The sequence below is a fragment of the Simochromis diagramma genome, unplaced genomic scaffold, assembly GCF_900408965.1.
Source record: "Simochromis diagramma unplaced genomic scaffold, fSimDia1.1 OVJJ01000656.1, whole genome shotgun sequence".
Classification (NCBI taxonomy): Eukaryota; Metazoa; Chordata; class Actinopteri; order Cichliformes; family Cichlidae; genus Simochromis; species Simochromis diagramma.
Window position 1 is genome coordinate 743,254 of NW_024387038.1, and position 14,294 is coordinate 757,547.

A 14,294-nucleotide genomic window follows, 5' to 3' on the forward strand; every position below is an offset into this window, starting at 1 on the left:
AGTTTTTATGAGAAGCCACACAAAACAAAAACATCCGAATCATTTAAAAAATGCCCTCAAATTAAGGTTTACAGTAGGTTATGTAAACTACTGAGGAAAGATGTTGAAATAAAGATTCAAACAAACAATAGAAATTCTGACTATTTCTGTTTATTCTCTCCAGAGGAAACATACACCTGAGGGCCAGGTGCCTGTCTATTTTGCTGTGTTTTGGTTTACATCCAGGGAGGACACACCGTCAGGCGGAATGACTAATGGCTGGCTGCCTGGGTCGGAAAAAGCTGTTTTGCATCAGAATGGAGTTGGGTTGCAAATTTGCAAGGCAAAAACTGGTTCTAGGTTGTGTCAGTGCTGACAATGTGATTGTAGTGTTACCTGCCTCGGGCTACTCCTTCTGCTGCCGGTCAGCACAAACGGCTCGCAGTCAGAGGGGAACTAGTCCTGCCGGCCAGAGATGACACAAATGCTTCTTAAAGCGGCAAAGGGCCGATGAGTAACTCAACGGTTACGTCACAGCTCCGATAACTAAGAGACATCAGCATTAAAGCCCAAGACAACTCCCAAAACCCCGGCTTACAGAAAACGACTAGACAAACACGATTAACAGGGCAGGCTCTTGTATGTTCAGGCTCCTCGGTGTCTAGTTGCCATGCTGTGTTTGCAGAGTAAATAGGCACTGATACGCAGGGAGAAGGGAACAAGTGCAGTGCACATCCGCGAGTTCCCATCACTATTATGTGTTATAAGATCAACCTTTGGTAAAGCAAATCGATTGTTTTTAACGTGGTGCACGTGACGGGCAGTCAGAGAGTCGTTTCGACTGTTTTTCTTTTTTATGCAAAGATTTTGTGTATGTGAAAGTTGTCACTCGAAAAAGGATCGCCCGTCTCTTCTTCTCAACGTTTAAGAAACTTTACGGCATCACTGAGGCCACGCTTTGGGTTCAGGGTCAGCAGAGGGCACTGGATTCATCTGGGAGGTGTGGGAACGACCAGCAACAAACACCAAGTCACTAAAGACAGGAACAGAGGTCAGACTGATGACCCAGCAACTCAAAGATACGCCCACACAAGCAACTGCTACCACAGTCACCTGTTCACACGCCGTGCAACGTGTCTTTAAAAATGTTGAGCTAGAAATGAAAAGTAGTGTTTCACGTTAGATAATGATTCCCTCCCATAAACAACACAAAGGACTGATTTTACGATATAGTTCAGGAGAAGCTATAATTATGACCTGAGTCTTTTTGGTGTTTAAAAAAGGTTAAAGAGCCAATCACTAACCTGAGTTAAACAGTGGAAAACGCAGCAGGTTATTTAGCCGCTATCGAGCTCAACAGTTGCTGTTTTAGACCATTTAATGTTAGAATAAGCTGGCAAATGGCTGTGTGTGATGGTGTATATAAATACATATGTGTGGTTGTTTACAGACGAGATTCCTGAAGTGTCAATCTACTACATTTATTTTCCAACTGTAGTTTCTAGAAAATTCTTCAAATATTTTATTTTTGTCTTCAAATGAAATAAAACTGTGGTTAGCACTGTGACACCATAGCAAGAAGGTTCCTGGTTTGAATACCAGCATTGGCTGGGGCCTTCCTGTGTGCAATTTGCATGTTCTTCATGCCTTTGTGCCTCTGGGCTTAGTCTTGTAGTCCAAAGACATGCATGTTAGGTTAACTAAAATGTTAAAATGTGACTGGTGGTCAGCTGGCTCCAAAACCAAGTCAATCCCCACAGACTCGCAGGTTAAAATGCAGCAGAAAATGTGTTTATGGCCTAGTAGAAAAGTTAGTTTTCCTCTGTATAGCTTGTTACACCCTTTATTAATATTCATACAACTCATTTGTTTAAATTTAAATATTAAGGCTCATAACTGATTAAGGGCGTGGATGCTTTGGCTCAAAAATATGTGCAGCCACTGGTTGTTGTAGCTTTGAGTCATACAAGTATCTGAGATGGATGTCGAAATCTTGCTTTTTTTGTTGTTTTGCACCAATTTCCATTAATTTATTTGAAGAATAATCTGACTTGGTGTGCACTAAGAGTCCTTGCTTCAAATGAACCCCCGATACTCAAAATGCAAGAGCCGAAGTTTCCAAGCAAGAGTTCAAAAAGTAATAGGGAGGCTCTGTTCGTCTTTTCTATACATGTCCAAAACACACGAGCAGCATGAGAAGTACAAGTGATGGAGCTGAGGTACAAGCCCATCTGTAACGAGCCTTTAAACCCTCCACCAGGCTTTACAGTTAGTAACAGACTCATTTCAGAACATCCAAATGACCAATCACGTTCCCCTGGAGACTTTCCAAACTCATAATGAGACTGACGATTCAATCTGTGCATCAAATGACTATCATTCATTCAGATATTTGCCATTGTTGGCTGGCAATAATAGTCCTTTATCTGCTCTCTGTGCCACTCAATAGATTATATATTGCTCCTGTTTTTTATGATAGGGAAGATCGTCGGACGATTACTGAAGGGGAGAGATATTTCAGCTCAGGCAGCTTGGCTGGGCTCCCATTTTTCTCGCTTTCTGGGTTTTCTTCAGGGGAAATTGAAACATTTCATCTTGGAGAAACAGGTGCAATAAAGGTGAGATTGCTGTAGAGTGTCCTCTAAATGTGGAATGGATTGAAATCCGGGGGATACCTGAAGAACTGGCAGGCAGAGCCATTTGTGAAGGGTTGCTGGAGGTGGAAAAATCTAATCTAGAAAGATGAGGCTTGAAATAATTCTTCCTACAGAAAGAGTCGGGTTAAAGGTGATTTGACCTGTTCAGAGTTTTGTTTGGAAACGGAAGGTATCGTCTGTGGGTGGAGGAGTTATTTTTATAATAACACGAGCTGAGTGGTTGATACAACAACTGAAAAGGTGACTTGTACTCTCTGTATATAGGGCAGCCATACAGCAGGTACCTTGAGTACTCAGGGAAAAACAGCGAATACAATTTTAAACCAGTCAAGTCAGGAGTTAGAGATGAACTCTAAATGTCTGTTTTCATTTCAGCATTTATAAAAGAAGTAAATAATTACAACTCAAAAGTTTCAAGGGGCAGAAACACTAATATTACAAAGTTTACAAGCAGATGTTGATTTAACCTATCTGATAACTCATTGCTCACGAGTCGCACAGGCCTAGAGACCGGCTGGCGACCGTTAGGCAGCCATTGACACTGCTTTCCGTCCAGTTGGTGAGCAGTTGCTGGTAGTCCTTAGCTGAAACTGGTTGCACAGACGTTCAGAGTGCTGCACTGAAAAACTCCTTGTGATCGCTTTGACAGCAGATTGCCTGCAGTTTGCATGGAAGATACCAACTTGTCTGCAAACCTTCACCAACTGCTCATCGAGCAGTAGTGAAACCTGTAAGTGCAACACAAGCCAAAAACAGAGACAGTTTGCCTTCACGAAAAAACATTTGAAACATGTTTGTTTCAAGTGCGTTCAACATTTCCAGTTTGCATGACGGGGAAAACACATTGTAGTGACCAGAGTTTGCCAGCTGGTAGCCGATCCACCACCAGTCGATCGCTAAGCCTACGTGATGGAGGCATAATAAGTATAACCAAATTCACAACATATCCTATAATGTTTTAATGAATACTGTAGAATTGATATGTTGCTAAGATATACAGGAAGCTTACAGCAACTCAGTTACATTTCACCAGAACCTTTTTCTTTAACAAATGAGGAACATTTTTTAGAAACAGCTACCAGATCAAATCATTGTTTTCACGTCTTAGTTTTTATTTGAATTGCACCATGCTATACGAGAGGCTTAATAAAATTTTATTTAAATGCTATTTCCACGTTAAAATCATCAGATGTGTTTAATACTATAAGACACAAACTTTAAAAGACAGACAAAGGTGTCACTGTTGCTGAAACCCTACCTCAAAACACAAAAACCTCTTTGAGATAACCTTCCCCGAGTGTCATATATCTGATACCATCAGTTTATAACGTAGGGCTGAAATCCATCCACAAATCGTTTCTGTTTCAATGAGAGTTTAGTTGCTGCTCCAAATATTACACATACCAACACTATAGCCAAAAATACTGGTAGACAAGGGTTGGATACCAGAACAGGGAGCTGGAATAACAATAGGGGTTTGCTAATAGGCAAAGTAAACACCCCGTTTGCTTCTCTGCTGACAGTCTTTGAACAAAAATTCACAAAGGTACTGCCTGAGGTGCAGATATGAATATTTCTAAGGAAGGTTTCTAATGAACGCTCCAACAAAGAGGCCGAGTCTTTTACAGACAACATGCTTCTGTTGCTGTTTGAGTCCAGTCATCTGATAGATCTCTGAAAAGTCTGCCTTATATAACCTGTGTGTCACATTATAAAGTCATAATATAATATAATAATATTGACACTTGCTCCGGGCTAGTTGAGTGTTTCTGTGCATTTAGGCTCAGTGAGAAGGGCGATCGTGTTCATGCTGGTGACACTGGTAAGGTGTGGTGATGGGAAAAGTGGGCCAACTGGTCTGACATTTATCTCTCTGACTGTTATTTCAGTTTGTTTATTTTCTCTGTCTGCAGTGGATGTTGTCATTGTGCGCATTTCCATCACTACGATCCACGTCATGTATGTTAAAATGTAGACGAGGGCCGCGTGTTTTTCACCTTTACTTTCACATGTGTAATAAAATGAAACGATTATTTCACAAGTCAACTGTGATGCTTTAATTCAGGGATGTCATACATGGCAGCTTTTCCTATTGATTAGACCTCCTTCATGGCCAATTATACTACAAAGTAATTAAGTATAGATGAACAATAAAATGACAGAAAAAGTTCCAGTTTCTTCCCTAGAGAAATGTTGGTTCTTTTTACATTTTTCACCAAACTTTTACCAAATCTGTTTTTAGGTTCTCTGATAGCTCTCTTGGTTGAGCAGGTGACCCACGTGCTGAAAAGCTGCAGGGCAGCTGCATGTCATTCCCCTGTGCCCTGTCCTTGGTTTCCTGCCTAATAAAGGCTAGAAAAGCAATTTTATTGGATTTGACTGATGAGTTTTTATTTCTTGGATCACGAGGACCTTAAACACGGCTTGTACAGTTACAGCTCACACCCTGTTCATTGAGGCAGGCGTTTTAAAATAAAATGCTGATATGAAACAAGACAGCCGCCCAGGTGTGAGTTGGCCTAAGGGCCCGGGGCATGGGACAGATATTCTTAGGTTTTACTTTCAAATATCAACAAAGATATTTAAAAACAAATGTTTTCACTTCTAAACAAATACAAGGCGACATTTGTTAGGTTTTCATCAGACAAATCGCAACAGCTCGTTTCACATCAGCCAATTAAACCTGAGTATACATGTCATGGTTCAGAGGTTGTTCAGCAGAGGAAGTAAACATTTTTCTAACATTTACACCAGAAAAAGCCAGAGCTGAGAATTTCTGCTTGTTTTATATCTCCTTGAAAGCACAGTTGATTTCTATCTGGATTTCTTGATTAACCTATACAAGGATGCTGCATTCAAGAGCGTCTGTGGCCTTCGGCCTTGAGCTGATGTCATCAGATGGTGCCCAACTTTCCCTGGGTGTTTTGACCCTTTACTGTGACACCCTCCAGTTGGCGACTCAGCAGTGGTGGCCAAATCACTGCCAACCACCCCCCGGGCTTCCAGCACTCCTCCTTCCATTTATACCAAACCAACAAGGGCTCTTTCTGCTGCTTCCCCAATCATGCACATAGTTGTATTTTGCTTATTCCATGAAACTCCGAGTGCAGTGAGCACCACACTGTGGATGCGGACTGGGAAACCTGTACGGAAACAGCCACGTTGCCACCTTTTGTCTGTACAAACCTGGAGGTCGTCTTGATATTTTAGGCTCTGCCTTTCATACGCTTCACAACCTTCACAACCACAAGCTGCTTAGACAGCTCTGTCCAGACGACTACGTCAGACTTGTCCGGATGATCATGTTCCATCTTACCAAGTTAATGATAAGCCAATAAAATTACAGCTCTCTCTGTTGATAGAAGTCAATGTAGCATCTTTCTCTCTCACCTATATGACAGTAATCATTCAAATAAGATGCTCTTTGTTTAATTACACTTTGGATCTCGTGTTTACGTGAAAACAACAATGATATATATCGGTCACTGTTCCCTCAACTTACAGACATGCCCTGAAACCCACCAAAAATGATACTGCCTGTGGACACTGAATGAATATCAGGGTATTCATATATTTGTGTATAGCTCTAAAGGAAATGTGTGACAGTGTGGCTGTTTTAATCAGTACACACGGGCACAGATAAAGCAGCTCTGTGGACATGCTGATTCAGTGTGGACAGTGTGTCAAAACCAAAACACCAGCAGCCATTTGCTGCAACCGCTCTTCCCGAACACAAAAAGCAAGAGATCTCAGAGGGATCGAGACAGGAGGAGTGCCGTGCTGTCATAAGACTGGACTGCTCATGACAACTGTGACTGCAGTGTCACCCTCGCTTTGGCAGTTTGAGCAGGTGTGGGGCAGTGAGATAAAAATGGCCCTTTTATCACCTGAACTTTCAAGCTTCAGTCTGTGACACGAGGTCATTTCCTTGCTGTAAAGCAGAATAATTTGTTAACTCAAATAGATGAATTTAAAATGTATACACAATATGGTTGCACCTGCTCGTTAACATAATCATCTTATCAGCAAATCACATGGCAGCAACTCAGTGCATTTAGACAGGCAGACATGGTTGAGAAGACCTCATGAAATTCAACCTGAGCATCAGAAAGATGAAGAAAGGTTTGAGCTGATCTGAAGGCAACAATAACAAATAACCACTCGTTACATATTAAGACATGCAGAAGAGCATCTCTGAAGGAGGGGCAGCAGAAGACCACACCTGGTGCCACTCCTGTCGGCTAAGAATAGGAAACTTAGACTACAATTGACGTTCAAAGCATGAATCAAACCTGCCCTGTATCAGCAGTTCAGGCTGCTGCTGGTGTAATGATGTGGGGGATAGTTCGTTGGCACACTTTGGACCCCTTATCGCCAACTGAGCATTGCAGCTTTTATGACCACAGTGTACCCATCTTCTGATGGCTGCTTCCAGGAGGATAACGCATCACGTCACAAAACTCAGATCATCTCAAACTGCTTTCTTCAACATGACGATGAGATCACTGTGCTCAAAAGGCTGTGACGGCTTAGAAATGATCTTTAAATAAAAAAACAGTATCTATGATAAATAATGAACTAGTAATAATGGCACTAAAGCCGAAATAAGAACCACCTTGTAGATTTGGAGACGTAACCATCCTGTCAGATACCTGTATCACACACATTAGAGTTAAACTAAACTAAACCGGATCAACAACCGATTCCATTTTGCTGAGCTGCGAAGCTGCTGACTTTTATCACACACATATGCGTGCACGCCTTAAAACAAACATACTCCCAAAGCAATACTGAAAACAAAGCAATTATTGACTGGATTTTCTCGTAATCACCAGCGACTGTTGTCACCCTCTGCATTTCCCCGCTGAAAGGAAACTGTAGCCTTCGATAAGGTGGTCAATTTAGGCCTCTTATCTGCCCGGAGGCTTTTAAAATCAAGCTGAAATGTCAATACGCTATTTTAAAGTCGGTGTAGTGTCCCATGGCTTTATCCTGCTTTTCATAACTTGCTATACAACGAAGATGAGATAACCTTGCACACCTGATAATGCTTCCCACAGAACTTTTGAGCATTTCATCAGTATTTTCTGCAGCTCGCACAAAGACGGGAAGAACTCTTCAATGTGTGGCACGAGACAGACAGAGTCTCTCCTTCAAAGTGACACTCTGGATTTTGTGTGTTTGACAAGTGAGCTCGGCTAGCTGACGCTGAGGTGGCTGATTTGAATGAGCCAGGTGTGATTAGGCGAGTGTATCCATGGTGAGTTGTCAGGGCAACCCATTTACGTGAAGTCATTCCTCATTAGCGGACAATCTCGGGCATTCTTTTCATGTTAAACTCCACGTACGGCCTGCTGTGTAAACAAGTGCGTGCACGATCACACAACGTGTTAGCGGTGTGTCATTGCAAAATATGAAAATATCTCCTCTAATTTTAGCTGCGAGTGCATGCGTGTGTGTTTGCGCATGTGTAATATGATGTGCTGTGTACAAACATCCTTTTTGTGATGGCCTTGGGCGGCAGTCTGATGAAAACAAGTCCTGTCTCCTCTCTAATACCCAGCAGCCCACACTGATCAATAGCTCTCCCTTCGCCTCGCTCTCTCACACTGCGCACAGACCTGCTGCTGTTTTTCCTCCCGTGGATCCTCCTGACCCAGGAGCCCTCCACAGCGCTTTAGCAAGTAAACAAGCCCACGAAGAGCCTGAGAAGAGTTCAGTTTTAAATAACGCACAGCCAGCCAGGCAGAACTGAATTTAAAGAAGTTCAGCTAATAAAAAAGTGGACCAAGGCCTGCAGCTAATATGAAGTGTTTTCATTTTCCCCACGGTGATGTCTTCAGATGTTATTCTTTTATCTCTAAACCACTACAAAACTCAAAGAGATTCAATTTACCATAAACTCAAGTTTTCACACTTTTTATTTGCTTGGTTAAATCACAATAATCATTTGTCTGCTACCAAGACCGCTGCAGATTAATTTTTTTTAATCTGTTTTCATTAACCGTTTCCCTGTCTCCTGATCTCTTTCTATGAATTTACAACAGAAATAAACCTCTCAACTTCAAGAGGGTTTTTACACCTATAGGCCATTTGCTTGAGTCCAAATCAGTTGATGAGTTTCAAGTGAACTAAAAGGCGTCACTGCAAACCACGTGAGAACATTCTGTCTGCTTACTGGCCAGATGTGTACGAGGTCAGAGCAGGAAGAGCTTATACTGGAAGAAGGTGCTGTGTTCTGGACTATTGAACAATATGGAAGATGTACTGCAGACATTCTCTGCTACATCCCAGAATGCAAAGCATACCTGGCTGCAGGAAGGTGTTAAGCTCAAACATGTGTACACCTAGTAGTTGGTTTCCATCACATTCACCCATAAAGTAACCCTTCTGGAGTTCGTTTGGACCCAGACTGCAAAAACCTCCTCTCAGCTGTCACTCTCTACACCCGAGTGCGACTACAGTGTTCACATCTGCATAAACCAACTGCACCATGGTGCACAACAGGAACACTTGAAGTGCTCTTTTTCCTTTTGACTGATTTTTAAGTTGTTTTGTGTAGAAAAGTGAGAATTTCCTGGTGCCCAAGGTGACCCACTGTGGGTCAAACAAAACAAGTTAATGATTAAAAAGCAGGGACTGGCACATGTGGGATTTGTGGAGCTCCTGCTGCTGCTCCGTTCTGGTCCTGTGCCGGTGTTTTTGCCCTCTCAGTTCCTCGCAATCCTTCCATTTGTGTTATCATCATTTGCTTTTCGCGTGCACGATATCTCATATACTTGTGAACTCGTGCAGGCACCCCTTTTAACCACTGATACGGACTTGGACATATTTAAAGTGACCAAACTGTTGATTAATTATTCAGTATAATGAAGTATAATGAATCGTGGTCTTTGCAGCAGCCCAAAGTATCATCTTGAAATTAATTAATCAAAGCAAAACAGATGATTTTTCTAATAAATTTAAATGAATGTAAAATGCACACTGGTTCATGTTTTCTTGATGATTGCTGCCCTTGAACAGAAGTCAAACATTTGAATAAAAATAACCCTCTTCTATAAAGAAAATAAAGGCCAGATGCACATCCAGTGACAGGGCGTTCAAAGGAAAGTCAGATTTACACAATAAATGTTAATGATAAACCAAAAACAAACAGACCACAAAGTACACAAACACTGCACTGCCTGCTATGGAACAAAGTTTTGCTGTATAGCTACTCTGACAATAAAGTCTTATCTCCTGAAGGCCAGATTTACATCAATGGTTTATTCATCAGAGGGTCACTATCATTAAAGTAAAGGCTTCAGATCATCAGCTAGCAGGTAATAATAGATCAGCACGCTTTTATTCTGACTGTATGGTGGCAGAGCATGACAAACTGGTCTTACATAATCCTGATACTCCCAAAATGTTCTTTCACTCAACCTCAATCTTTCCATCAGGCTGCAGATTAATAAAAGCTATCTACCTGCTATCTTGCTGGCAAATACAGAGGCTAGCATCATGTGAACTTTAAGTGCTGCCAATGATCCTGATGACCCTTTTGATGGATTCTCTAAGGGCGTTTTCACACCTACAGTTAATTTACTGTGGTCCGAATCAGAAAAGAAAAAACTCCAAGTGAGCAAAAACACATCACTACAAACCTCGTGATTTCGGACAGTTAGTTAGCTCATTGGTCGGAAGCACAACAAAAGCAAAAACAGGAAGAAAGCAGTGTGGCCTGGTGGATAACGCAGAGAATTCTCATTAATTTTACAGCCAGTTGCAAGCCCATAGTGACCGTGCATGTACATTTATGTACTCAAAAGGACTTTTTTATTACCTCAGAAGTTAGCATGCTAGCTTCTATGCAAAGACGATATACCAAGTTCTCACTGAGAGATTTCTAAAATCTGCTAATACTTTAGACATGAATAAAGACAAAACTGAACAGCAGCAACTTTGGAGGGATATTGAGGTTGGGCTAGGTGCCATTTAATTGTGTGGTATTTGGTGGCTAGCTACAGAGCTAGTTAGGATAATATAAACACATTAGCACAGGGGTAGGGAATGTTAGTCCTCGAGAGTCGGTGTCCTGCAGGTTTTAGATCTCACCCTGGGTCACCACACCTGACTCAAATGATTAGGTCATTATAAGGCTTCTGGAGAACTGCAAGACATGTTGAAGAGCTAATTTAGCCATTTAAATCAGCTGTGTTGGATCAAGGACACATCTAAAAGCTGCAGGACACCGGCTCTCGAGGCCTGGAGTTCCCTACCCCTGCATTTAGCAGAATGAAGATGGAGGATGAACATTAAATTTGTTCCCCTCAGTAAAAGTCAATTTTACGGTCCCTGACAGCCAGCCACAAATTAAATCACATGGCAGGAAAAAGACGCCAAAAACTGAGCCAACTTCAATCAAAAGAACGGTCGAGATGATCCATCCACAACATGAGGTTAGTCATCAATATGCTACTGCGTGGTCTGGATGACTCACTATGAAAAATTCCAGATCCTAAGCTTCGTATATCCACTCAAAATCTTGATTCTTTTCCGAAGGGTTCAAATATTTGGTGCCTGTCACATCGCGAGCCGGGCTGTAGTTACATGGTGGGGTTTAAAACCATGACCTTAAAGATGTGCTGCGCACGAACAGGTAAAGTTGAAAAACAGAAAGGCCGAGAAAAACCACAGATTATTTTTAGAGACTTGTTTATATTAAATAAAACACGATAAAAGCCTCAAGTAACGCAGTAGGAGCCTGGACACAGAAGCACGGTTGACACCTCATCACTTAACAAGTAGGCGGTACCCTGCCACGTCCCAGAATGCAAAGGTGTTTAAATTATACTTGTACACCTCAGTCCACAGCTTAGTGCAACTCCCGTGTTCACACCTGCACATATAAACCACACAGAGGGGGAAGAAAGAACCTGAATTCGATTTAAACGGACTGAACTTCAAAGGTGTGAAAACACCCAAAGAAAGTGAAAATTTTCACTGAACCTACACAGACTAAATTCCACTGTTGACTATAACATGACTAACACCATTCTAAGAAACCTAAATCAATGTTTTTTTTAAAATGTACTGATTTCACAATCTGTGGATGTCGGATATGCAGGTCGTCTATGACTCAGCAGCCCTACATTCACTGCCTCGTACAGTACGTCAGCCTTTATACGCTGAAGGCTTCTCATGTTGGTTTAAGCTTTTCCCCCTTCTTATTCTGGTCATTTTAGTGCTGCACCTCTTTGTTCTGCTATCTTATTGGCCTTCTAGTGATTTCTCTGCTCGTACACTTCAACACATCCACGTAAAAGAGACACATTACCTGTGCCAGCTATTTTCTACACTGTAATGTAAACAGCAGCACTGAGTTGTTCTCATGTTTGTGTCCTGATCCTGCAGCACAAAGCAAACTAGACCTGGGGCGAATGGTATTTGCATGCACTTTAAATGTCTGGGTTTGTGTAATAAGCTGCCAGTGGGTGGAGTCAGCCACTAAAGGCAAGCAAATGGGCTAATACAAACCACTGAGTGTAAATCACCAGCCAAGGCGTGGTGACTCGATCCTGCCTCACTCCACCAGTCTCCACGCTAATTTTTAGGGACATAATTTTACTCAACAAAGAAAATACTTTGAAAAGTTAAAGGAGCTTTTAGGGGTGGAGCTCACACACCTGAACATTTTGCACCTTGCTGTAATCGATGGCTTTCTTTATCAACAAATCTGTGGAATAATTTGGACAAAACTGCAAGTTGAAGGAATCTTGAAAGTGACTTAAGAGTCAGTCTTTAAAAACAAAATCACCACCAGGGGGCGACTTGTCTGGTTCTGAGAAACATTTTTGGTTGTCTAGCGGGAAGAAAAATCCCTTGCTTTCCTTTATTTGTGACTTTCATGATGGGTTTATGGTCTCAGTTGTGAGGTTTAGGTCATATTGAATCATTTATGGTCACTTTTAAAGTCAGAAAATGCTCATCGGAAAGCTACTTGTCAATCACCATTAACCAATGAGCGTGCAGTGCGGATGAGTTTCACATTCAGACAAGATGGCGACAACTGGAGGCTTTCCAAGGAAACTTCCATAACCACTGGGTGATGTCACAGTGGGCCCCATCCATCTTTTATACTCTCTATAATAATCTAAACGCCATCACTGACATATAACAGCTGTACACGAGGTCACAGACCCAGAAACAAAGTCTCCATTGACCCTGGGTTCACTGAGCCAGCATGTTAGATGTGCAAACACAACCCAAGGCCATGTACATGAGTGTGTGTGTGTGTGTGTGTGTGTGGGGGGGGGGGGGGAAGACCACTCCTCTTGCAACCTCCTCCTGCTCCTCTACCTGTCTACTCAAACTCAACAAAGCTCAATAACAACAGTTTTCAAAACTCTCATTCAGTTCACCTGAACATGACCAAAGAGCTCAGGGTGTTATGGAAATCTTTAGCCTGGCTTACATCCACCGAAGCATGCTTTAAATTTGAATTACAAACACTGTAGTTAAACTTCTTACACCCACATGCCAGGAAAAGACAGACAAGAATAATAACTATTTTTATTATTATAATTATTATAAAAGGTTTTTCATAAATGGTGAGGGCTACATTGGGAAAATAGCTTATAAAAAAAATTATGAGATACATATATTTACTTTAGTTGTTTTAGCGCAGTAGGTTAAAGAGTCCTACGTGCAGCAGGTGCACTCACACCTCCACTGTCACTGTAAAAAATGCCTCAAATTGTAGCTATGCTAATCAAAATACTCTAAAACCATGTGTGTGTGTTTTAAACATTAAAGTTTGTTTTGCTGTGGCACAGCACGACTGTAACACACTTACATTTTATTTTATTTAATCTGTGCCTGTGTTCGGTCTGCTGTGGACACTTGCGCCATATGGCTGACATCACAGCACCGGTCCACCTGTTGACGGTGAACAACCGTCAAACAGCACTTTCATAACATCTCAGCAACACTTTTCAAATTCAGCTTTTTCAAACTCACTGTAAGCAGCAAACGAAGATTAGCAATAAAACAAACACTGTTTCAACCTACCTGTCTTGGTGAGCGAAGGTGTGGCACTTTGCCCCAGGTAATCAAAAATGCACGGATGTCATTTATCTAGCTTCTCTTCCGGTCCTTTTTTTTTAAAAGTCACTGAGTAAAAGTTAAAAACTCAGGTAAGAAAATTAAGAGTCCGGACGACATGGTGAGCCACAGCTGCTTTCCTTAGTTTGGTTTGTTGTGTTGAGTCGCTGAAGAGTTTCCCCCTCGGTGACTCCTCAGTCCCATGTCTCCGGCGCGGGCAGGAGCGCGCTGATGGGGAGTTACTCCGGGAAACTAGTGGACCAAAGCGGAGCTACTTCCTGTTACACCCTTCACAGTAAAAGCTACAAAGCACCCTTCTTCTTTGCTAACTTGATTTTAATTTTATTTAACTTATTATAATAAAAAGACATAAAAGAGCTGCAACTATCTGCATATATAATGTTGAGTGATTGTATCCCACCTCATTAATTTACGTTCAGCTTCTTATAGTGTCTTTTTTTTTTAACCTTTTTATCAGCTTTATTTTTATAGTTAATTCGGCTTCTTATATTTTGTAGTTTTTACCTTAGAGAGGTGTACATTGTATTTTATTTTATTGAGGTGTTAAATCTT

At 41.6% G+C, this 14,294-nt stretch overlaps 1 protein-coding gene across 1 annotated transcript in view; it reads right to left on the minus strand.

The window, feature by feature from the left end:
- Positions 1-13,993, minus strand: part of zgc:194930 (uncharacterized protein LOC557813 homolog) — a 28,183-nt gene extending 14,190 nt beyond the window's left edge. The window contains exon 1 of the mRNA XM_040043497.1: positions 13,689-13,993. The gene's annotated coding sequence lies outside the window, so the exon portion shown is untranslated. The remainder of the gene's footprint in view (positions 1-13,688) is intronic.
- Positions 13,994-14,294: the final 301 nt, after the last annotated feature.